The sequence below is a fragment of the Dendrobium catenatum genome, unplaced genomic scaffold (assembly GCF_001605985.2).
Source record: "Dendrobium catenatum unplaced genomic scaffold, ASM160598v2 fragScaff_scaffold_1221, whole genome shotgun sequence".
Lineage (NCBI taxonomy): Eukaryota > Viridiplantae > Streptophyta > Magnoliopsida > Asparagales > Orchidaceae > Dendrobium > Dendrobium catenatum.
The window spans coordinates 801,158-826,769 of NW_021319683.1; positions in this window are offsets into that span (position 1 = coordinate 801,158).

Sequence of the window (25,612 nt, forward strand, 5' to 3'; positions counted from 1 at the left end):
AATTTTAATTATCATTTTGATAATCTTAATGTTCTCTCCCAATATGTCATAACATGTTTCCTTCTAGTTCCGAGAATCATGCCAAATATCTTCCTCAAAAGCTATAGCCATCGGAAAAAAACATCGTAAACCTTTCTGAAAACCATTAATCATATTTACAATGGCCTAGTTTAAACCCCATTCCTCTTTTATTCTAAAAACTTTTTAAATACACACCATGAACGCCTTATAAAATACCTGTACAATCTACTACTTTTACAGAGTTATTCCAACAACCTCAAACACCCATAAGCCCCTCATATAGCATAATATTCATGATTTATCAAATTAGTCCAAACTTGATGAACTTGACCTTTCCATGGCTTTCCCCATCTTTTGTCCTCTAAATAATTTCGAGGTCCTTCAACACACCAAATGTCACATAAACATAGTATCCTAATACTAACAAATTATTCAAATTCCTAGTTGTTCCATCATAAGAAGGCAGAGCTTAATATCCCCACCTAGAACTCTAGGTTTAGCAATGAGTTCATCAGCAGGTTGACTATTTCCTTTCAGCCTACACTTCTAATTTTAAACTATTTTAGAGTTTCAAATTTTTAAGATAAATTAGAATCAAATGCTTAGTTTTTTCATGGTGTATTTTTGTTTTGTGACTATCTTTATGTGTTGAAATATGTGGATAAAAAATATTTTCCAATTTTTTTTCTTTGTAAAACATTTTCATTTTTATCTATTTCATATAATATATTAATTATAATTATATTAAATTATAGATTTAAAAATAAAATGGCTTTCCCCATCATTTGTCACCTGAAAAATTCGGAACTCCATCAACGCACCAAATGTCATATAAACACATTATCCTAACATTAAAAAATTATTCAATTTCCTAGTTGTTCCACCATATGAAGACCGAGTATAAAATCCCAGCTCGAACTCAAGGTTTAGCATTGAGCTCACCACCAGGTTGACCGTTTCTTTTCAGCCTACACCTCTAATAAAACCATTTCAAGCACTCAAGATTTATATTGAAGTATAATAATTTTAAGATAATTTATAATGAAATGCATAGTTTGCTCAAGGTTTATTATTATTTTTTGACTAACTTTATGTGTTGAAATATGTGGATAAAAATATTTTCCCTATTGGATTCTTTTTATAACTTTGCATCTTTATCTATTTCATATAATTGTTGTAATTATGATTATATTAATTTATAGATATAAAATAAAATTATATATTGGTTCATCTAAACTTTTTTGTGATCTTACTAATAAGATATTATAAGAAAGAATAAGATATATAGGTTAAAAAATATTTCAGTTCATAAGGTTTAGTAAAACTTATGTCTGATTTCTAAGGATTTTAGGTGGCATGCCATTGTTTAAAATGAATTATATGCATGAAATGGCAATATTGTACAAATTGTAATTAATTTTACAGCATGGTCAACCATTATTAACTATGGCTCATCATGGATTCAAATGGGTTATAAATGCTTTTCCAAGTGTATAGAATATTTAGGATTCTATGCCATGGTTTTATATGAATTTACATTTTAGGATAAGTTGAGTCCATATGGGCAACTTGGCCAATCATGACCAACCATGGCTTCAGTTGCGTTTAGGTTGCTCAATGATAAATGTAAAAGTCCAAAGAAGTAATCCTAAGGTTTTAAATTGATTTTAGACCAAAGTTCGTGCTTGTTGACCTTATTTTTTTATGAGTTCAATTCTCTAAATTGAACATTCAATATTTACAAATAAAACATTGAGCTACCTTCCAATCTAAAATCCAACTAATCATTGTGATTTGGCATAGTTATCAAATCCTTGACCCCAAAATAAGCACTTGATAGCCACACTTAATTATCATTTGATTGTATGATCAATCAATTGATAGACACTAATGATTTTTAGTTATATGATCATTCCAAAATAGTCAATGATAGTTACCACTTGATTGTCAAACATCAAACTCAACAGTAAATAGTCACCACTAATTATCATTTGATCATCTACTTAATCAGGTACATTCAAAAACATTTCAAATAAAAAGTCCTTCAGATCATTAATGAAGTCAAATCCAAAAAAAATCCATTATCCAAATCTAATGAAAATCCAAAACTCTAAAATTGCATGTTCAAACCAAACCCAAAACACCTTGGTCCAAAATTGCATGTTCAAACCAAACCCAAAACCCAACCAAATTACTTTGGATTCATGATTATTCATTTGTATATTGTGGCATATCTCTAGGATCAACCACAGTAGTTCGGAAGCATTCCATGTCCTTTAAAACCTTAAGCTTAAAGTATTCCCCATGCTATAAAACCTTTAAGTATTTATAGCCCATGCCATTAGACATTGTATATTATGGAAATTGACCTAGGGAGCATCAACAAATCCATTAAGCATGATCATGGTCATTAGCATGATGCATTGAAGTAACATTAAACCCTTTGTAGACCTTTGTTAACGATGAAGTCACTTTAACCTTAAACCCAAAAACCTCATGAATTTGAGTTTTCTTTAAACTTCGACATGGCCCAATCAAAACAAATCATAAAACCACTTCCAATGCATCCCAAATATAATTTGGAATACATTAAAGCTACACCTAAGCTATAGTCAAGCTTTACTGACCAACTCAACCTATGTTGCCCATGTTAGTCTATGTCCCCCTTTAACCATAAACATACATTTCATGCATCCAAACTTCACGTATATACAAAACCACTTTGAACATATCTTAAATATCATTTGGAATGATTTGAACCCAAACCTAACTCTTAGTCAATCCTAGTTGATCAAGTCAACCTTGGTTGACAAAAAAGTTTGTTTTGTACTTAAACAACCATTTCAAACCTAAAGACCTCTCTATGCCTTGAGGCCACTCCCATTGAGTTCAATACATATTTAGAATTGGTTGGACCCAACCTAAACCCATGGTTCAACCTAGTTAACCAAGTTAACTTATGTTGAGAAAATGAAACAAAAAGGTTAAAACTTATATTTCATATAAATAGACTTCATCAAGTACTGAGACCTCTTCCAACAAGACCCAAATGTTATTTGAATTGTGTTTGATCCAATCTTAACCCATGGTCTAACCTATTTGATTAAGTAAACTTAGGCTGACCAAATATAGTAAGGTTTATATTAGCAGTTACAAATTATTTCTCAAAATAAACTAATATAGTAAACATAAGAGAATTTTAAGATCATTACATTTTAAACTTTTTAAAAGATCATATCATTTACAGATTCAATGTTCTTCATTAGATAACATTAGTTAATAGTCCATCATTTAAAAGTACTATACAAAATAGATTTGTTAAACATCACAATATTTATTGGAGATATAACAATCTATTACCTTCGTGCAAACAGATTATTTGAGGCCTTAAATAAAATATTGGTGGTTATTTTAAAGAATTCTTTTGATGAAAATAAATGTCAATGTCATGAAAAGTTAAAAGAAGCTTTGTGACCATACAATGTTGTAAATCTGTGCATAAGTACTTTGATTTTGATGATAACAAGTATTTTTATTTCCTTATTACTATTATTATTATATATCTCTTTTCTTGCCCTACTCACTAGCATTTCAGGTCTACAAGTTTACTGGCAATATCAATCAACTCAAGATTTTGTAGACTAGAGTTGAGTCTGTTTGTAATCACAATATTAATGTACTTTAGCTTTTCTTGAGTCAAATCATGTATAAGGTGGACACTAGGATTAGTAACCATGCACACACATACTTAAGGTAGTGAGTTGATGAGTTAGAGAAATTTTTGGTTTTTAAACTAATCATACATTACTAGGTATGATGTACTTGATGATCAGTTAAAATAAAAAACCTAATTAGGGCTCCTCTATTTATTAAGAGTGATTAAACTAATCATACTATATGATCAATATTGTATAGGATAACCAGTTATGATGAACCAAGAGATATATGGAATGATAATTAAATCATCACCCATCATCGCATGCCATACTGTACGATCAATGTAGTATCTTGAACTAATCATAATGGACAATCGCAAATTAGACTAAATAATCAGTACAAATACTTGAACTAATCGTATAGTTCAATACTGTTCGTACTATCTGAAAGGCCATTTTGTACTAATCATATAGGATTATCTAAAAAACATATTGTATGATCTTTGATGACAAAAATTAGGGCTTCTTTTGGAGGCTCTCTATTTAAGATCTCATATCTATCTTTTGAGAGATCTTTTTTTATTATCTTATTTTGAGAGGGAGCTTTCAGGAAGAGAAGGAGAGCTTTGGGAGAGAAGAAAGGGTGAGATTCTTTTATGGGAGAGTTGTGAGGGATTTATAGAGGACACTCCAAGAAAAGTTTTCATTCTCATCTTAAAGCTACTTTCTTAATTGCTTGGTGGCTCTAGGGAGACATTCTTCATCATCAGATTTAGGTTCTCTGCCTACTCTAGGAGTTAGTAAAAGGATTCAAGTTCTATGCCTTCACTAGGAGGGGAAAAAAGATTCAAGGTACTCTACCTCAATGGGTCAGTGGAATTAATTTTCAAAAGAGCTTCTTCTCCTAGTTGTGGGGGTAAAAGGAGAGACACTAAAAGATTTAGTGCAATACTTAGAGGAGGCCTCCGACAAGATAACATATGTCATATTTGATCGAACTACTATAAAATTAGTGTATTCATTCTTTTGATTTTCTATATTTATACTTTTGCAATCAATTGTAATTTTATTGTGGTTAAAATTTATGATTGTTATGAACTTAATTTGCTTCCGCATTATGGGATAATCTTATTTGTTTTAAATATTTAAACAGATAAAATGATTTTTTTAAAATTTTTCCTTAAGTAATTTTTAAAAATAACCAATTCACCCTCTTAGTTAGTCTCCCGCTTATTCATAAAGGTTTAACAACCTTTATGAACATTCAAGTGGTATTAGAGCAGGATTCCAAACTTAAGTTTTTAAATAACTTTTGAAAAATGATCAATGCCTAACTATTGAAATCATAATACTGTGGAAGGATATTTAATCACACAATAACCTTTATTATATAAAATTCCTTTTGATTTTTGGAAATTTTCATGTATACTTTCTTACAATCTATCAATTATCACATGTGGATGTTAGTTCAGGAAAGATATTATGCACCTTCATGTTTAGTAAATGGCTTTAAAATGGAAATACTTTTTCTTGAATGGAGTACATATGATAGAGATCTAGCCCAACTGAATGCAAAATGTTTGATTTATTTTTTTCTATGCTTTTAAATCTTAAGATTGCATACACGTTTCTACTTGCACTACTAGTATGGAGATTTGGGATAAACTCTGTATAATATATGAAGGAGCAAAACAGATAAAATAGTATAGGTTAAACATTCTACTTCATGATTATGAACTTTTTTGCATGAAACCTAGTGAATCTATTTCTACAATATAGTCTAGGTTCACTCAAATTGTTAATTCCATTCATGACTTAGGAAGAGAACTTACTAACTATAAAAATGTTAACAAAATTTTGAGTTGTATACCTTCTTCCTATGATACAAATATTATTGTTATTACTAAATCAATAGATCTGAATTCTTACTCAATTGATAACTTGGATCATTCATTGCATACGAGTAAAGAGTGAGTCAAAGATAGCTTGATGCAGATGAAAAGATAAAAGAGAAAATTGTAGTCTTTAATGAAAATGATCCCACACTCCAAATTAGACTTAGGATCCGGGGCAGATTTCGGTTATAAGACCCCAAATTTTGGGAATATAATCCCAAATTTCTAAATAAGATGCTCAACTTCAATTAAAGTTTCCTTTCAATCCTAAAATATAAAGCCCAACATTTAGATTAAGTTGGGACATTTCCAGATGGTTCTGGAATCTCAAGGTGTCCCCTACCCCTCTTCCCTCGATTTTGTTAATAAATGTTCAATCTTGATCAATTCTCTTTTCATTTTCCAAAAATCCTATTCGTTTTTGATATAACTCCTAGAAAATCTAGCAAAATTTCATTACTATTTTAATCGAGAGTTTTCGTAGGGGACTCTGTCTCCCTTTGATTTAATTAACTACGAGGGCTTGCGCTCGTAGGAGATTTGGAACCCCACGCACCTGATTTCAAAATTTATCTTTTTAAAATCTTCTTAGATTTCTTTGGGAAAAGTTAAATTATGATCGTCATTATTACATTAAAAGAATTATCATTGAAAAGCGTTATCTCCCTTTGGGGAGATACATCCTTCTTTGATAAGCCTTTGGATGTGAATTCGACGATCATACTTCTTGAATATCATAACTGGATACTTAGTTGAACTTTACCTTGTTCCCTCGGGGCCATACAAAGTTTTCCTTAGAATCTGGTCATAATATTCAAGATGAGTTTCATAATTCTAAGTCTGAACACTGTTATGAAATTTTATTTTCATCCTTCGGGGTGATATACTTTTTTGACCGAGTTGATTCGACTCTAGAATTAGAATTCAATTTAGATTTTAAAATTCCCAAAGAAAACTAATTTTCTTTCAAAACCTATTTTCAAAATTCTACCAACAGTCATTAGCAATGAAGCAAAGGTAACTCTAATAAAAATTCCAAAACTTCCTATGATGTCATCTATTTTAAAAGCAGGAAGCCAAGGCACATGAAGATTGATTGCCCAAATCTAAAAACACACCCAATCAAGGAGAAGGGTGAATAAGAAGCTAAATTCAAGAAGGGCAAGCAAGTGACTCAAAAGGCTTTCTAGGTAAACTCTGCTTCAGACTCATCTAAATCTAAAGTAGAAAGGTAACTAACTTATACTTAATGGAAGATAATCACCATGATCATTTTGATTAAGATGAGGTATATGAGCTTTCCTTTGATGAACTATTTGATGTTTATGAAAAAATTCATAATGCATATAGGAAGCTCAAGAAAATGTATGCAAGCTTGAATTCTAATTTTTTAAAACTGAAGAAAGAGTATGAATGCCTTAGGAAATATCATTCTTTTTTGGATAGTAATCACATGGCTTTATTAGATAAATTTGTCTCTTTAAATAAAAAGCTTAATTTAATTGTTGAACTTGATTACTTAAAAAATATTGCATATTGAATTAAAAAATGCATTCAACGAATTAAAAACTGTTGCTTGAAAATTTGATGGTAGTGAGCTTGCATTGAAAATTGAAAAAAAAAATTCTTGAAAGTGCAAACAAATCTTTACCAGTTCAATTAAAAGCTTTTAATAAAAATAAAATTTCATCCAACACTTGCACAGTTATATAACATACCATCATAGCATACATTGAAACCTAAGAATAGGCACCATAACCCATATTAATTAGTAAATACTTCTTCTAGAGTTAAATATTTTTATTTTGGCATGCTAGGACATATCACCCACACTTACACTAACGACCATAAAACACATTTGGTCTAGAGACCAAATTTACATAAAACATAGTGTAGCATGTAAGTATATCATTTTTCAATTAACAAGGTGGTACTGAAACTTGTTTGGATTCTTAAATCTAACCTTTGATGATTTTATAGGGATGCTCTCACAGAAGACCTCATGAGAAAATGTGGTATCTGGATAGCAGATATTTAAGAGACATAATTAGAGATATAAATCAATTCATTTTTCTGGAGTCCAGGGTAGAAGGAAAGGTGACGGTTTAAGATAACACCACCAGGAGAGTGGATGACTCTGGTACAATTAAAAACTCAAAAAATTTACTCACTGAAAATGTTTTAATGGTAGATGACTAAAATATAACCTGTTTAACTTAAGCTAGCTATGTGATAAAGGATTCACAATTAAATGTTTGTTTACCAACTGCATTATAAGCTTACATAGAAGTTCTGTACTATAAAGAAAAAGAATTAAAAATATTTTCATGCTTGATTTAAATAGTGTTAAACTTGCTGTTTCTCTTTGCCTAAAAATTGTTGTTGATGAATCGTGATTGTGGCATAAGAGATTGGGTCACACAAGTGTGAAAAATCTTCCAAAAAGACTTAGTGAGAGGCATACCCAAACTTAAGTTCACTGAGGAGCACCTATGTGATACATGTCAATTAGGAAAGCAAGTAAAATGTTTCTTTCACTTAATTAAGGACATTAATAATAGAAAATATGTAGAAGTCCTATACATGAATTGCTTTGGAACTTTTAGTACTACAAGCCTAGGAGAATGTGTTATGATCTATTTTATCTTCCTATAGTCTATCTCATATGAATAATATTCCAAGTCAATGAATCTCTTTCAAGTTTTCTTAATCAAGTTGTTTGCATTTATCATTTGAGTAACATTCTATTTTTTAGTTTACCTTTCCTTATATGAGAGAGTGATTTTATCTTCTCTCATATTTGGAAGAAAATCTCACAACTGAGAAATTCTTTTAAAGATTTACAAAAGAGGTAAGCATGCAAAAATAAAAAGATGCACAAAATGACTTAAAAATTGAAAATATGTGTAATGATCACCAAATAATTATAAGATGCATGAAGAACAAAAAAAAAAAAAAGATGAGTAATGTGCACCAAAAGCAGATAAAGAGGCACAAAATAAGCCCACAATGAGGTAGCCTTCCTTTCTTTCAAATCCTTAAAATCTAAGAAGACTCTCTAAGCCAATTGATATGTCCTACATTTGAAGTTAAACATCATATTTTCTTATTAATTACTTTGCAATATTATTTTATTAGATATTTTTCTTAAATGAAGTTTGGAAAGAACACTTTTCCTATCAAATTTCTTTTCTAATTTAGATCTTTGCTTAGAAAGAATTTTAACCTATAAGGAATCCAAGCTAGGAATTTAAAATACAATTTTCTAACCATTGTAAGCTTTAGCGTTATCAATTCATTTCTTACTAGTTTTTAAATCTAATAATGAGGTAAATTTATCATTTACTGGAGTAAATCAATTCAAAAATAAACTTTTATTTTGTCGTATCAAATTTTTATTGAATTTTTGATCTATTTTCATTTATTTTTTGCTTGTTTTTTTTTTTTTTGAACTCTTCCTTATCGTCACATTCCATTTTATAAGTTCTTTATTATTTTTTGACATCGCTCATTACGATTCCCATTGCATTATATGATCTTAAGAAAATATTACTTCTTTGATCACAACACATCCAAGGGTTGATATTAATCAATTATTGGTGATCGTCCCATACCATTCATACTTCATACTATATGATCCACGTGGCAGAAGTTGGTGGATAAATTGAATGCAATCATTATGATCTTTAAGGAAAATTATTTTGTATGATCCAAATATTTGTCCTGTATGATCAAGCTAGTTAATGATCATATAGGCTAACTCCTCGAGATGATCGCACTATATCTAATCTTCAAGTATGATGTCTAATTGTATTGTATGATATGACTGCCTTTTTGAAAAATCATCTAAATGAATTGATTTCACTATATCATCTAGTATGATCTCACAATTGTATTGTATGGTCTATAAACTCGTATATAAACAATTGTTGGTTCTTCATTTTCATCTCAACATTCAACTTCTCTAAACCCTTACTTCCTTCTTGCGCTCTTATTCTTGCTATGGCTATTAGTTAAAGGTCTCGAGTACTTGCAAGTAGCTATTCTAGGAGTGTTATCGATCCTCAATTCATTAAGGAAGCTGAAGAATTGGCCAATAACCATTATAAAATTGTTGGCATAACCTCCTTCAAGATTATCAACCAAAATATTCCAAATTTTTAGGTACTCAATCAGTTTGCTTGAATAACTCTTTCTTTCCTTCTAACACTAGCCTTTCCATTCAACTCTAAACTCTTGTTTGAATTCTTAGGAAACCTTTATATTTATAGTGCATTTACTCCCTTATAATCATATGCTAATCGAAGGCCTGTAGAAATAGCATACTAAGAATTTTATGAATTGCTTCACCTTTCTACAACTGGAGACAAAATCCACATCAGGACTTCAGATCTTAATTTTAGTTGGGCTCCTATTAACAACATTCTTGGAGAAACAAATGTTAACTACCTTGTGGCCCAAGTCAACACCATAGTCATGGATGCCCAAACCATCCAGCCCTTCCTTCATAATTCAATTATTCTTGAGCTGGGGATTGGATTCATATTACACTTATTCTTTTACTTATGACTTACTACACCATGGATAACATTGATTTTAATATAGATGATCTTATCATTCACTATGTTTAACATCTAACCTATATTAGAGATCCTGTCCACAAAAGAATGCCTAATAGCTCCTTCCACATCCTTCATAATACTCATTCTCAGAATGTTCCTGAAGAGCTGGTGGAAGAGGAGGAAGAATCTATTCCTATATTTATCCTTTTATACTAGTAGTCTTAGATTGATTAGCTAGTAAAAAGGTTTGATTAATGGGAGGCTTATTTTAACTCCAATAAAGCCGAGCATTAGTACCAGCAGTAGCATGAATGAGACTTAGCTTGCTTTAATGCCTACATAGCATAGTAATAGTTACAGTATGACAAGTATATGGGTTGGTTTGGACATCAGTTTGCGTCTCTTCACCGATACTTTTAGCCAGTACCACCCCCTCCTCTTGAGGATGATCCCTATGGGTTCTAGTTTGTGTTGTTTATGTTGTTGTCAATTCTTTGTGATGTATTTACTTTGTTATGTTTAGTGTTTTCTTTTTCATCATTTTTATGATGTCAAAAGAGGGAGTAGTGTATTGTTCGTATCTTGTGTTTTAGTGAAACTAGTTTTCTGCTTAATTATCTTCTATTTTTACTTATGTCTCATATTTCTTTAGGAAAATAATAATAATAAATATTTTTTTTTTAACTTTTCTTACTTTCAATTTTTCATATTTTGAAGGGGAGTTTTAGAAAATGTCAAAAACCCATCAATATTGTTAAACAACAATGTTTTCCATCATAAAAAAGAATGAAATTATTGCAAATTCTGACCCAAGTACTATAAATTTTTTATGATAATAAATATTCTTATTTTCTTATCACTATTATTATTGCATAACTATCTTTATGCCCTACTCACTAGCATTTCATGTCCACAAGTCCACTAACAACATCCATCAGCTTAAGATTGGGTAGACTAGGGTTGAATATATTTCAATCTCAATTTCAATGTACATTTTTCTTTCTTAAGTCAAATAATCTATTTGGTGGACGCTAGGCTAAAAAATCTTGCACACACACACTTAAGGGAATGAGTTAGTGAGTTATAGAAAATTTAGGTTTTTGAACTAATCATACATTATGATGTATATTATATTGGATGATCAGTTAAAGTAGAAAACTCTAATTATGGCTCCTCTATTAATTAAGAGTTATTAAACTAAAATAATATTCCAATGTTTATATTCACTCTCCTATGCGTACTCTATCTTAGGCGATTGAGCTTCAATTAAAGATTTTTATGGGTTTTTATTAGACATTTGAGTTTTTTTATTATTTTTCACAATTTCTTGCTTCTTATTAGAACTTTTTCTTGCATGAGGCCTTTTGGCATTTGTTTTTTTTTTTCTATTTTATCATGATGGTGGTGGAGCCATCTCTTCCACTCCATCCCCATGGGGTATTCCTCCTATAAGGTCCATCAGGGTAAATAAAGGCTTTTTTTTATGTTTCGGGTAAAGATTCTACCTTTAAATTTTGCTTTTCTTTGAGATTCCTTGGTGAGCAATGCCACTTCAAAAGAATCTAGTCTCTCATTTACTAGTTCTTCTTTTGAAGGAGTTCATGTTTAGTTGGTTTTTGAAGGTTATATTACGAAACATGCCTCCCATTTTTAATTTACATTGGTCCAAAATTTCTCTTTACGACACCCTAACCTTGATTCTATTAGGTCATTTTTTAGTAATCTAAAAATATTTTAGGTTTTTTCTATTAGACTGTGTGACGTTAGGCATGTGGCGATGGAAATTTCTAATTACTTGGACAATAGTAGGATTTTTACTAGGAGATCTTATTACCTAAATAATTTCCAAATGAGATTATTGAAGTGGACTCCTTACTTTGATATTAAAGTGGAATCTCCTATAGTTCCCATGTGCATATCTCTTCTAAATTTGAGGTTACATTTCTTTAACTTGCATGTGTTACATGCTTTGGGATCAATATTTGGTCATCCCCTTCAATCCGACCAAGCCATTGCTTTTAGATCTAGACCATCTATAGCTTGGTAATAGTGGAATTAGACATTTCTAGAAAACATCCATGAGAGGTGTGAATTGGGTTTGAACCTGCTGATTATCTAGAAAAGGTTCAATTTGAAAATATACCCAATTTGTACTCTCATTGCGATGTTCATAGTCGTTCATTTAATGAATGTTTTATGGCTCATCCAAACCATAAGAAAGGAAATAAGGGAGAGAAGATTACCTATAATATGGTAGTAGAAAGAAAGATTGGAACATTAATTGAAGCTGCTAGAGCCATATTGGCAGAATATTCACTTCCAAAATATTTTAGGAAAGAAGCAGTCAGTACTGCTTTCTATGTTCTATATAGTGTGAACATTACATAAAAATTTAATAAAAAACCCTATAATGTCTCAAGGGGAGAACACCAAATTTGTCACCTTTGTATGTTTTTGGATGTAAGGTGTTCATTCATAAAAATGGGAAAACTCTTTCAGGAAAATTTGATGAAAAATATGATGAAAGATTTTTTTTTTTTGAATACTCTAGTGTTAGAAAATTTTATAGAGTTTTTAAAAAGAGATTTTTGGTAGTTGAGGAGATCACACATGTTGTGTTTGATGAATCTGACATTTTGGAAGAGCTAAGGTTGGAAGAGGAGCATATTAAAAATAACTCATAAGGAATTGAAAAGTTAAATTTGGAAGAAGATGACCTTTGACTAGGGAATGTAATTTTTTTAAGAATCATCCTATGGATTTGATTTCAGGTGAACCAAGTGATGGTCTTAGGACTAGACACGAACTTAGCAAAGAAGTTAACCATTATGCCTTTATATCGATGGTTGAACCCATAAATATAAATCAAGCACTTTTGGATGAATTTTGAATTTTTTTTCATGTAAGAAGAATTGAATCTATTTTTGTATGAAATGATGTTTTGGTATTAATTGAAAGGCATAAGGATCAATGTGTTGCTGGAATTAAGTGGGTAATAAAAAATAAGATAAATGATTTAGGAGTTGTGAATAAAAATAAGATAAGATTGGTGACCAAGGGGTATAATCAAATAGAAGGGATTCATTTTGAAGAAACTTTTGCCCTTGTAGCAAGACTTGAAGCAATTAGGATTTTATTGGCCTTTTCTTATTTTAAAGGTTTTAAATTATATCAAATGGATGTTCAGAGTACCTTTTTTAATGGAGTCATACAAGAGGATATTTACGTTGAGCAACCTCTAGGTTTTGAAAGTTTTAAATTCTTTAATCATGTGTTTAAATTAGAAAAGGCATTGTATGGACTAAAACATGCACACAGGGCTTGGTATGAGAGGTTAAGCACATTCCTATTAAAGAGATCTTTTGTGAAAGGAAGTGTGGACAACACTCTCTCTTTGAAAATTATAAGAGATGATATACTCATTATTCAAATATATGTTGATGATATCTTATTTGGATCTACAACTAAAAATCTTTGTGATGAATTTTCAAAAATAGTGAGTAATGAATTTGAGATGAGTTTGATAAGAGATTTGTGTTATTTTATTGATTTTAGCATAAATTAAAAAGAGTAAGGAACATTCTTAGTCAATCAAAGTATATTAAGGACATCCTTAAGAAATATGAAATGGATAATGCTAAACCAGAGACTACACCAATGAGTTCCTCAGTGTAGTTGGATAAAGACTGTAGGGAAAATTTGTTGATCAAAAGAAATTTAGAATTATTGGATTATTTCTTTACTTGACTGCTAACAAACCAGTTATAATGTTCAGTGTTTGTTTGTGTGTTAGATTTTTATCTGATCCAAAAGAATCACATTTGACAGTAATAAAAAGAATTCTTAGATATCTTTTGGGAACTCAAAACTTAGGGATTTGGTATTTTAAGCATAGCTCTTTGTTTGAAACAATTGGATATTCTAATTTAGATTTTGTAGGTTGTAGGATTGTTTGGAAAAGTACATCTGAAACTTATGAATTCATTGGAAACTCTTTAATTTATTGGTCAAGCAGAGAATAAAATTTAGTATCCCTATCTATTGCTGAAGTAGAATATCTTGCCATAGGTAGTTGTGTGGCATAAGTTCTTTAGTTAAAAATACAATTAATTGACTTATGATTTTTTATTAGCACATTTAGCATCTTAAGAACCAGGCTAGGTGTGATTGATCTAAATGGTTAAAATAAAATTATGCAAACTTGATATGGTGTTTAAATATGTGTTTGATTAATTTTCACTTGTTTATTTAATTTGTTTGTTTTTCTGTGTTTAGTTTAATTTTTTAGTTTTGTTTTTTTATTAGACTAGAAGCATGTCATTCTATGTAAAGTGATTGGTTTTAGGAAGATTTTTTATCATAATGTACAAAAAATTTTTAGTCTTGTATAAATTTTGTAGCATGTATATGATAGTTTTCTGAGTTGAGCACATGAAACTTAGATTGTCATAAGGTTTGTACTATACAATGGCATCATCATACTGTATCATATATATAGATTTGTCTGTATGATTGGGGATCATTTTCTAGAAAATGTTAGTTATTAATTACCAATCATATGTACAAAATCTCATTTTTGTTTGTACAATATAGTTGTTAGTTTTTATGGAGGTCGAACCTAACACCATTAAATAATCTTTAATATTTTTATCATCCCGGACGAACACATGTTCATATGTATGATCGTATGGTCAAAACATGTACGAAAGGATACCGCAAAAATGGCATTTTACAAAAACCCTTTTCATTTTTTGCCATATCTAGTTGTATGTATGCAAATATTTTCATCGTGTATGGTTTTAAAATCATACATACATTCTAAATTTAGTACTAAATGATAAGTCCTTTTCCTTTAAATAGAAGTGTCGTTTGAAATATTTTCATTCACATTCTCATATGTTCCAAACCGTTTAGAGTTGACATCTTCAGAATGGCTAGTAGCAATAAAGTACCCCGTCTCTATAAGGGATCTTCTTGTAAAATCGATAGGGATGATAAGTTTTTATCCGTAGAAAATGAAGATGCCTTCTTTAGGCATTTTGCTGCTAAAATCACCCCTTCCCTACTTCTCATTCAGGATGATATTTATTTCTTTATTCTACCCCTATTCACTTCAACCCAACTTTCATTTATCATGACTCTCATATATGCCTACCATAAAGAAACATTCTAATTTTTTCTAGCCAACATGAAAGTAAATTAGGACCACTCTAGAATTACTTCCTATGTTCACAAGCAATGAGTAGAAATCACAAAAGAAGATCTAGGCAACTTTCTCCATCTAAGAACCCAAGTGATTAGAGAACACACACTAACCTCTAGAGTTAACTTTGATTGGTCCAAAATAAATCAAACTCTTAAAGGTGTTGCCCAAGTGAGTCATTTGTCCCATGTTTACACTCTCAATCAAAATGCCAGGGTCATCGATCACATTTTGGGAACCTCAATTATTCCAAAAGCTGGTGATCGCATAAACATGACATGTCTTTCATCTACAGTCACTTATTTGATAATAGCTGAAAAACCTTTTAATGAAACTCAAGTTATTTTTGATTATATTCATAATATTTTTGAATTTAGGCTTCCTCATTATAAGAGAAAGAAAAATATGGCTTTAGGACATCTAGTTGCCTATATCTTAGAAAAGAAGTACAATCTTATCCATCTTAATCCTCTTACCGAACTCCCTATTACTTTACTGATGTCTCTCTTTAGGTAATTTTTTGGGAGGGATCAAAGTTCTGAGAGTGATGATTCATAGGAAGAATGGGGAGCTCTTTCTCCAGTACCTACACCTGTGCTTGGACCTGATCAGAATTTCTACCAAGAAATGGTTTAGCACTTCGATAGAATGGAAACTAATTTTAAATAACATTTTAATCAAATTAAGAATCGCCTTAATAAGCGGGAAGCAATATATAATGAAGATTTGGGTTGGATCCATGGTGAATTTGACACGATCAACATGAATATGGCTATGATAAATAGTTACTTTCCAAAGTTCAACCCACCACGTCTGCCAGATCAAGGTCCCTTTAATTTTAATATGTACTTCTATGTTATTATTGATTATGAGTATTTGTGTTTGTTGTTGAGATGTATTTCCTTTAATTTTAATGTTTTTATATGTTAGTGTATACTTGTGTTGATCTTGCTTTTGTGATGCAAAATGATCTAAAATGAAAAAAGTGTTTGTATGTGTTTGGATAATCAATGAAATGTGAAAAGTTTCGTTAATATGTAGTAATTTTTATTTCTTGAAATTTTTTTATCTTTAATGAAAAAACCTTTTGTAGTTGATCATTAGAATGGATTCTCTATTAGTTTGCTCTAGAAATTAATTTCCTTATGAAATTTAATCTTTTAAAAATTTTAATTTAAATTAAAGTAGGATTTAGATAAGGAGATCAATTTAATGTTCTTATAGACAAACATATCTAAGCCTTAATTATTGCAAGATAGATGTCTTATTAATTTTTATTTCTTTTTTAATATTTATTTTGCTATTAGTGGAAAATGATTTTAGATTACTAATATTGGAAAGATCCAAAAAGTAAAAAAAAAGGAGATGCACAAAGAGTGTAAAAACAGAAAAGATGCGTAATGGTTTGTAACTTAAAAAGAGGCACAAAATTAGCCCGAATAGAATAGATACACAATGTGTGCTACAAATTTTTTATAACATGTGCAATGTCCCTAATTGAAAGAATTTATAATGTTCTTACCTTTATCCATCAAATTAATAATTTTTTTCAATATTGAATTTGAAATTAACAAATCTTCATTTTGTCATTTTTGCAATAATCATTTTCATTTAATTTGTCTAGCATAAGTAATAAACCTGGCTGACTTTTCTTATCTTAGTTGTTGTTTGATTTAAAATTTTAAAAATTTTCTTTTTAGTATTATGAAGTTAATAATGTATTTGCAATTGGTTTAAAATCCTTTTTTTCATAGACACTTTTGGTTTATTCATAAAAAACTTTTCATTTAAAGGTTTCTTCCCTTTCTGTTGTAAAAAAGGGGGAATCATAATATTGTTTGATTGTTTGAGTGCCTTTGTTTGATTTTTTAATTTTGTGCATGTTCGTATTATGCATGTGTGTATGGTTTTGTGCATGTGTGTATGTTTCTATGCCTTTATATTTTCTTGTTTTTGAACGCTAGTTGTTTTTGGATTTAGTTATTTTTATTTCTTTTTTATTTTTAGATTCATTGTTTTTAATCTTCCTGGGAACCCCTTGTTTTTAAATGGGTCATTCATTTAGGGGGAGCTAAGGAGAAGGTTTGTTTTCTATGTTAGCTCAAATAATAATTATTTTTTCATCATTAAAAGGGGGAGAATATAGCAACTTCATTTTTATAACTATGTATTTTTATCATATGTATTTTTTATGATTCCAAAATATTATTTTATTGATTACTATTTCTCCTAACATATATTGTAAAAACTATTTTTGTTGTTTGCGTGTACTAATATTTTGGGGAAATCATACTCGAGACTGCTGAAGACTTTAAGATAAATTAAATTAGGATTTATTATAATTGAAGTCTATAATTTTTATATTTTTCTTAAGTCTGAGAGAGTGTGATTATAATTTGGTAACCGTGCAAACACACACTAGGGAGTGTAAAAACATAAATTTATTAAACTAATCATATTGTATGATCATATATCAGGCGGGACAATTTAACCTATTTAACCTCTAGAATGGAGTTGTTCAAACCATGTCAGGGAAAATTTTCTAAGTCCAATTTGTACTTTATGAAGTTACATTCGTATACACAACATCCAGAGTACAAAATATTACATATAAGTTCATCCCTAACGAACTAATTCCTACTATATAATTTTTTATTTATAAAGACGATATCCAAAGTATAAAATTAGTGCAAATTATTTCATCTATATGAACAAGTAAATTTTTTGAATTGTTCGTAATATACAATTATAGGATCATACAGATAACATCCAGGGTATGAAATGGACTTGTCCATTTTTGTTCCAAACAAAATATGGTTTGGTTATAATATATCATATTGTACGTTATCAAGAGTATGAAATTATTTCATAGTGAATCATACCAAATAAATCTATTCAATTTTTAACTGATCATATTATACGATGTTTATTTATATACATGTGAATAAGAGTAAGAAATCGGTTCGTACATGATCATATGAGCAAAATTTAAATTGATGGTATGTACGATGTGTGATCGTACTATACGATCATTGTTGATAAAAATGAAATTTTTAGTTTTCTGGATGGTTTTTTGTGTCATTAATATATAAGGTCAAAAAAACTAAATATTTGTGATCCTTCTTCATATTTTCTTTGAGAGCAAGAGTAAGAGCGCTTTGGGAGAATGTTTGAGAGTATGGATCAATAAATCTTGTAAGTGGAGTTTATGTAGAGTTCACAGATGGTCATCCAAAGGTGTGAATCTCTTTATAAATTTGCAAATTCTCGTCCTTACTTCTTTGAAGATGCTTGAGAGAAGATCTTTGGAGAAGATCCAATTATTTAACAAGACCTGAAGGTTATTAAAGGATGATAGTTCTCTGGTGACACTAGGAGGGTATAAAAGGATGATAGTGCTCTAACGACAGTAAGAGGGTGTGAAAGGATGACAATTCTCTATCGACAATAGGATAGTGTGAAAGGACCATAATTATCTACCAACACTTGGAGAGTTTAAATGGATTACGGTACTCTATTGTACTTGGGATTGGTGGAATAAAGGTAAAATGTAAAGGCTTCTCCATCTTGTTGTGGGAACAAAACTAAAATCACTTTGGTATAGTGAAATACCTAAAGAGGGAGTCTTCAGGGACTAGACGTAGGTCGTCTTGGAAATTTGTGTGTTCTTTTGTTTTAATTTTTACTGCATTTTCAATTTTTTGCAATTTTTATTTTGTGATTAACAAGTTTTATTTTGAAAAAAAAATTATTTTAAAATCATAAAATGATTTTCTATATTTTACCAAGATAATTTTTAAATTACGAGCTGACCCCCCTCTTGGTTAGCATTGGGATAACTCTAATAGGTCGAACAACTTATAGGAACTTTTATTTTGTGTGGATGATATTTTTATTATTCTAAACTTAATCAGCTTATGCATTGTGGGATAATCATATTTATTTTAGAAAATTTAAAATGGTAAAAAGAATTTAATTTTTTTGCTTTAAGTGATTTTTAAAATAATCAATTCACCCATCCTCTAGATTGGCCTCGAGCAAGTTCTTAAAGGTTTAACAAACTCCACAAACATTCATACAAGATCATAAATAAATATTTTACTCAATTTATACCATTTGTTCTTATTTTTAGAATAGAGACTATTCTTTAAAGAAATGGTCTAAAGTCCCTCACTATATCCTTTCCTTTTGGATTCTTATAGTCAAACCATTTAAATATGTGAGCTGCCTTTTGTTTCGGATCCATCTCCACAAAAAAAAATAGTTGTGAGGTGTAAGTCCATTCTAAGAGAAGCCTTTGTCCTTCACTCCCTAAAAATAATCATTAAGAATAAGCCTATTTTTATTACATCCTATATGCTACATCGAGAATCACTAGTGATAGAATAAGTCCCTCATGGCACAACCCTAGTCAAATCTACTAATGGTGGAGAAAACCCTTTATGTCATTATCCCAAATAATATATTGATCCTTTATGGTTAGGTGTTATTCCTGACCCTTAGGATTCCTTTTCTATATAATCAATTTCTAGTAGTGGAGCAAGCCCCTAATAGCATTACTGTAGTCTAAATTTTTTTCCTTTAAGATTAGGCGTAAGTCCCTACACTTAGGCATCCTTTCCTTATGGTCATCCCTTTTTGACGAAGTAAGCCCCTTGTGGCACCATCCAAGTTCTAAATGTGAGTCCCAACACCTTTGCTTCCTTTATTTATGGTCATACGCTGGTGGTGGAGAAAACCCCTCGTGACTCCATCATAGTTTAAATCTCGATCCTCTATTATTAGGTGTGAATCCCCACATTTATGTTTCATTTTTATATGATCATTTTCTGGTAGTGGAGAAAGCCCCTTGTGGTACCTCTCTAGTCAAAATTTTGATCCTTTAAGGTTAGTTGTGAGTCCCCTTACTTAAACGTCATTTCCTTATGGTTTTCTACTAATGGTGGAGTAAGCCCCTCATGGAACCAACCTAGTTTAAATATACTGATCCTTTATGGTTACATGCTAGTCCCCATACTTAGTCTTTCTTTCCTTATGATCTTCTAATCCTTTAAGAATAGGTGTGAGTCCCCACACTTAGGCTTCCTTTTTTATGATCATTATCTATTAGTTATGGAGAAGGACCCTCATATAAATAAATAACCTTAATCTTAAAACTAAACCATCCATATTTATTTATCATTCTTCTCAAGCATTTACCCTTTCTTAAAAGATTCCCTCTAGTTTATTGAGATAGGTTTGATTACCCTTATTTTTTTATCCATTCTCTTGCACCAGAAATAATACTTTTAAGTCTAATCAAATCCAAATCTACTTGTGGAGAAGCAACCCCTTATGTTAGTATTTTAGTTTATATTACAAATTACCAACATAGGATCATTTCCTTCAGGACAAGATCATTAAAATCACTTTAGATTTTGTTGATTTCTTTAGTTAATGCCAAAATGTGTGATTTACATTTAAAGTTCAAACTACATATTATGGGTTTATTTGCTAACCACATTTTTTATTTAGATTAATTCTTTAAATAAAACGGCAAATCTCTACACATAATATATTTAGCTACATTCCAAACATAAAATCATTATCATCATCTTCTTTGACATATTGATTAGATCATTGACTCTAAAATTATAAATTGGTAGTTACCATTGATTGTCATTTGATGGCAGTAACACTTGATTTCCATTTTATCATCGGATCAATCACTTGATAGTCAACAATTGAATTTCAGTGTTATGATCATTCCAAAATTAAAACCTACCTCAATCAATAACCTCATAAAAAAGATTCATTTCAAACTAAAATTAAACGTCCAATTTATCAGTTGATCATCTTCAGTGATTGTCACCTAATCATTTATTCAATCACTAACAATCATAAATGATTATCAATAATATAAACATTTTAAATTAAAAAATCTATCAAATCATTGATCAAGTAAAATTCAAACCAAATACATTATCCAAATCCAATGAAAATCCAAAACTCTAAATCCAATATTCAAACCAAACCCAAAACACCTTGGTCCGTAACTTGATTTTGGAGAATTTTCAATCACCTCAAATGCAAGCCAAATAACCTTTAGATTCATCATTAGTCACTTGTATATTGATTAAAAATCCCTCTTGGTTCAACGACATTAGTTAGGAAGCATTTCAGTCCTCTAACCCCTTAGAGTGTAGGCATTTCCCATCACTACAAAATCTTTAAATATTTATAACCCATGCCACTGTACATTACATTATGTTGAAATTAATCTTGCATGCCTCCTCAAATCAATTGATAATTATTAGGTTATTAAATTAACATTTAACCCTTGGTGGATCTTGGTTGACCATAAAGTTTCTTAAACTCTATACATCATAACCTCTTGAATTTGAATTTTCTTTAAATTTCAACATGGAAAACTAAAACTAAACCTTGAAACCTCTTCCGACATGTCCCAAAGATGAGTTGGAGTATATTATATTTGCACCGAAGCCATGTTTAATCTTAGTTGACCAAGTCAACCTAGGTTAACCAAACCAATTATAATAACTTATATGTTGACCCTGCCAAATAAATTAATTTTGGAGTCATTATAAGTCCAAGTTACAAACCATCTTTTCATAGCATTTATGTTAAAATGTTTTACATGTATGAATTTATTATAATAAACCGCTTGCTGATAATGTCAAAAAAAAAAAGTCTATAGTCATTATAAGTCCAATATGCAAGCCATCTTCTCGATAACATTAATATTTTAGAATTTTATTTGCACAAATGTTTTCATAATTTTTGGACATTGGTGACAATTCTTAAGAAATTGAATGTTGTCGGTACAAATTGAGATTTTGGGACTGTTAGGTGTTCATTTTATAAACTGATTTCACCAAAATTTTCTAAATAAAATGATTTATTTTATGAATATTATTACCATTTTTAAAGCTCATAAAATATTTATATAAAAGTAAGAATATCCTTGTAGTGGTAAAACTTTGGCCATGTAATTTTTTATATGTTATATATATTAAAATTATAAACATTTTTAGTATTTATTTAAATTTTTTATCTAGTGATATTATAAATACAAACTTTTTTCTTGTTTAGAAGATTATTTTGATGTTTCAAAAAAGTTATTTAGTTCAACTAGAGCTTTAGAATATTTTTTTATAAAATATTTGATAATTTGGTTAAATTCTAAAAATGTTAATTTTTGCTCAATATGATTTTTGCTCAATATTATCGTCCTGGACGATCGATTTCAAAACAGAACTTCTAATCAAGATTTCTTAGTTAAGGCAGCCGTAATTAACTTACCAGCCTAGACGATATGCTCAATATAGAAAGAAATAGCCGTGATGATCAATTTAAGTATTCTGTATTTTTGGAAATCGGTCAGGACGATCATGAGATCGGCTTGGACAATATGTCATAATTATGCCTGAATTGATCCGGCAATTAAGAAAGTAATTAAGGATGATTGATAGGATCACATCATCCAGAATGATCCCAGGATCTGCCAGGACGACATATTTAAAAATCCTTAGTTGCTCCTGGCCGATCAGGATCAGACAGCTCGAATTCAGGGGGATGCTCTGGACGATTTTCCTTTGATTTGAACAAATCATCCAGGATGATCGTGATATCATCCTGGATGATCAAGCCAATTTTCAATCATCTAGATCATCTTCAGGGTGATGTTCTGGCTGATCATCTGTGTTTTGAACTGATCGTACAGAACAATATTATTATCGTCCTGGACGATAAAGTCGACAACTTGCAATTACTGCGCTCCTTTGAAGCTCTTCTATTTAAGAGCTCTTGTTCAACATTTTTGTAGATCTTTTGGCTGCTGTCTTGACCTGAGAAAACCTAAAGGAGAGAGAGAGAGAGAGAGAGAGAGAGAGAGAGAGGGGAGAGAGAGAGGATCTTGTGAGGGTGAGCTTGTGAGGGAGTTCATGAGGGTTGCTCCAAGCATTATTCCACTTCTTCTTCCCTAGAGTCTCTTGTCCTTGGAAGGGTTGGGAGAGGTATGCTTCAGCGATCGATCGAGGTTCTCTGCGTGCTTTAGGAGGAAGCAAAAGGAGTTGGGTTCTCTGCCTTGTCGGGGGTGGAAAAAAGAAGGTGTTTTGTAAGGGCTTCTCCGCCTAGCTGTGGGGGCTAAAGAAAGTCACGTTGGTAGTGAAATACTCGGAGGGCGCCTCCGGGGAGTGGATGTAGGTCAAGTTGACCGAACCACTATAAACCCTTATGTTCTTGATACTGCTTTCGCACTTTTATTTTCTGTACTTATTTTTTTGTGGTGACTTTGGTTTGTGATATTTATTCTTGGTTTTTAAGAATTTTTAAAAATACCAATTCACCCCCCTCTTGGTTAGCCTCGGGACTAGTTCATAGGGCCTAACATCCCTAACGAACTTTCAATATCGGCTGGGACAATAGGCTTAATTAAGAAAGAATCAGCTGCCATGATCTATTTAGGTATTCTTTATTTTAAGACATCATCCAGGATGATATCCTATAGGCCTAGATGATACAGCACAATTATTCCTAAATTAATCTGGTAATTATGGAAAGCAATTAAGGATGATTGCATGATCAAATCATTCGGGACGATCACAGGATCGGCCAGGACGATACACTGGTCGTTTGGACATCAGACAGCTCTTATTTAGGGAGATGTTCAGGATGATATTCCAAGATTTATACTGATCATCCAGGACGATATGAACAAATTTCTTCTGATCATCTCATATCATCCCGGCTGATTAGGCTTATTTTGTACTGATCGTACAGGATGATATTAGTATCGACCTGGACAATATTCGGCAAGTTGTGTTAATGAGCTCATTTTGACCTCTTCTATTTAAGCTTTGATAAGACACTTGGTAAGAGTCTTTGGCATCCATTATAGCTTCAGTCTTTTGGAGGGAACTTGAAGAGAGAGCTTGAAAGGGAGAGAGGAAAGGGTGGAGTTTGAGAGAGGGAGAAGATCCTTGGAGGGGGTTTCAAGGGAGTGTAGATGGGGATTCCACGTAGTTTCTTTGGTGAGCTTTCACCTTAGTATCATCAGATTCAAGGCTTATCTTGAGTCAAGTTTTGGGAAGAAAAAGATCTCTTTGGTATCAAAGTACCTAACTACTCTGCTGCACTGGGGAAGGTGGAAGTGATTTTGTAAGGCTTCTGTGCCTAGCTGTGGGGGCTAAAGGAGAGACACTAAGATTAGTGCAACACTCAGAGGGTGCCTCCGAGGAGTGGACATAGGTCAAGGTTTGACCAAACCACTATAAATCTGGTGTGTTCTTTCCTTTATTATTTTTGTATTTAATTTTTGCATTGTGTTTTTTTTATGGTGAATTTTAGTTTGGTTTGAGTTTTGATTTAAAGATATTTAAAATACCAATTAACCTCTCTCTAAGTTAGCCTTGGGCCAGTTCATAAGGGCCTAACATCCTTAATAAACTTTCAAGCGGTATTAGAGCGGGATTCATAAAAACAAGTTTCTAAAAGCTTTTGAATTTTTTAAACCTGGATAATTTTTCTAATCGTAATATTGCGAATGGTTATTCAATCGCCATATCACCTTTATTTGAAAATATTACTTATGATTTTTGGAAAAATTGCATGGTGTCTACATTCTTACAATTAATTATTTTTTGAATGTGGCAAATGATTTTAACTTGTTATTCTTTACCGTCACATATTTTAGATGGAATTAAAACTGATATTCATTTTAATCAATGGAATAGAGAAGAGAAAATCAATGCTCAATTGAAATTAAAATCGTTAAACTATTTTTTCTGTTTTCTAAATTCTAAAGATTGTATGTTAGTTTCCACATGCACTACTGGTAAGAAAATTTTGGATAAATTACACACCATATACGAAGGCACTAGTGAAATCAAGCAATCCAGATTAAATATTTTAATGCATGATTATGAATTATTTTGCATGAAACCTTATGAGACGATCTTAGACATGTACACTAGGTTTATTCAAATTGTGACATCAATGCATACTTTAGGTAAAGAGTTTTCAAACCTTAAAAAAGTTAATAAAATTCTACGTTGTCTTCTTGATAAGATTGATGCTAAAGTTTTTGCTATTTGTAAATCAAAGAATTTGAATGAATATTCTATTCATAATTTGATTGGCTCACTCATTGTCTACGAGCAAAGTTTGGGTTAAAGACTTTTGGATGCAGTTGAGATGATAGTGCTAAACGCTAAAGACTCGAAGAAAAGTGACTTAGTTGGTGATGAAAGCAATGACTGATAAAGAAAATTAAAA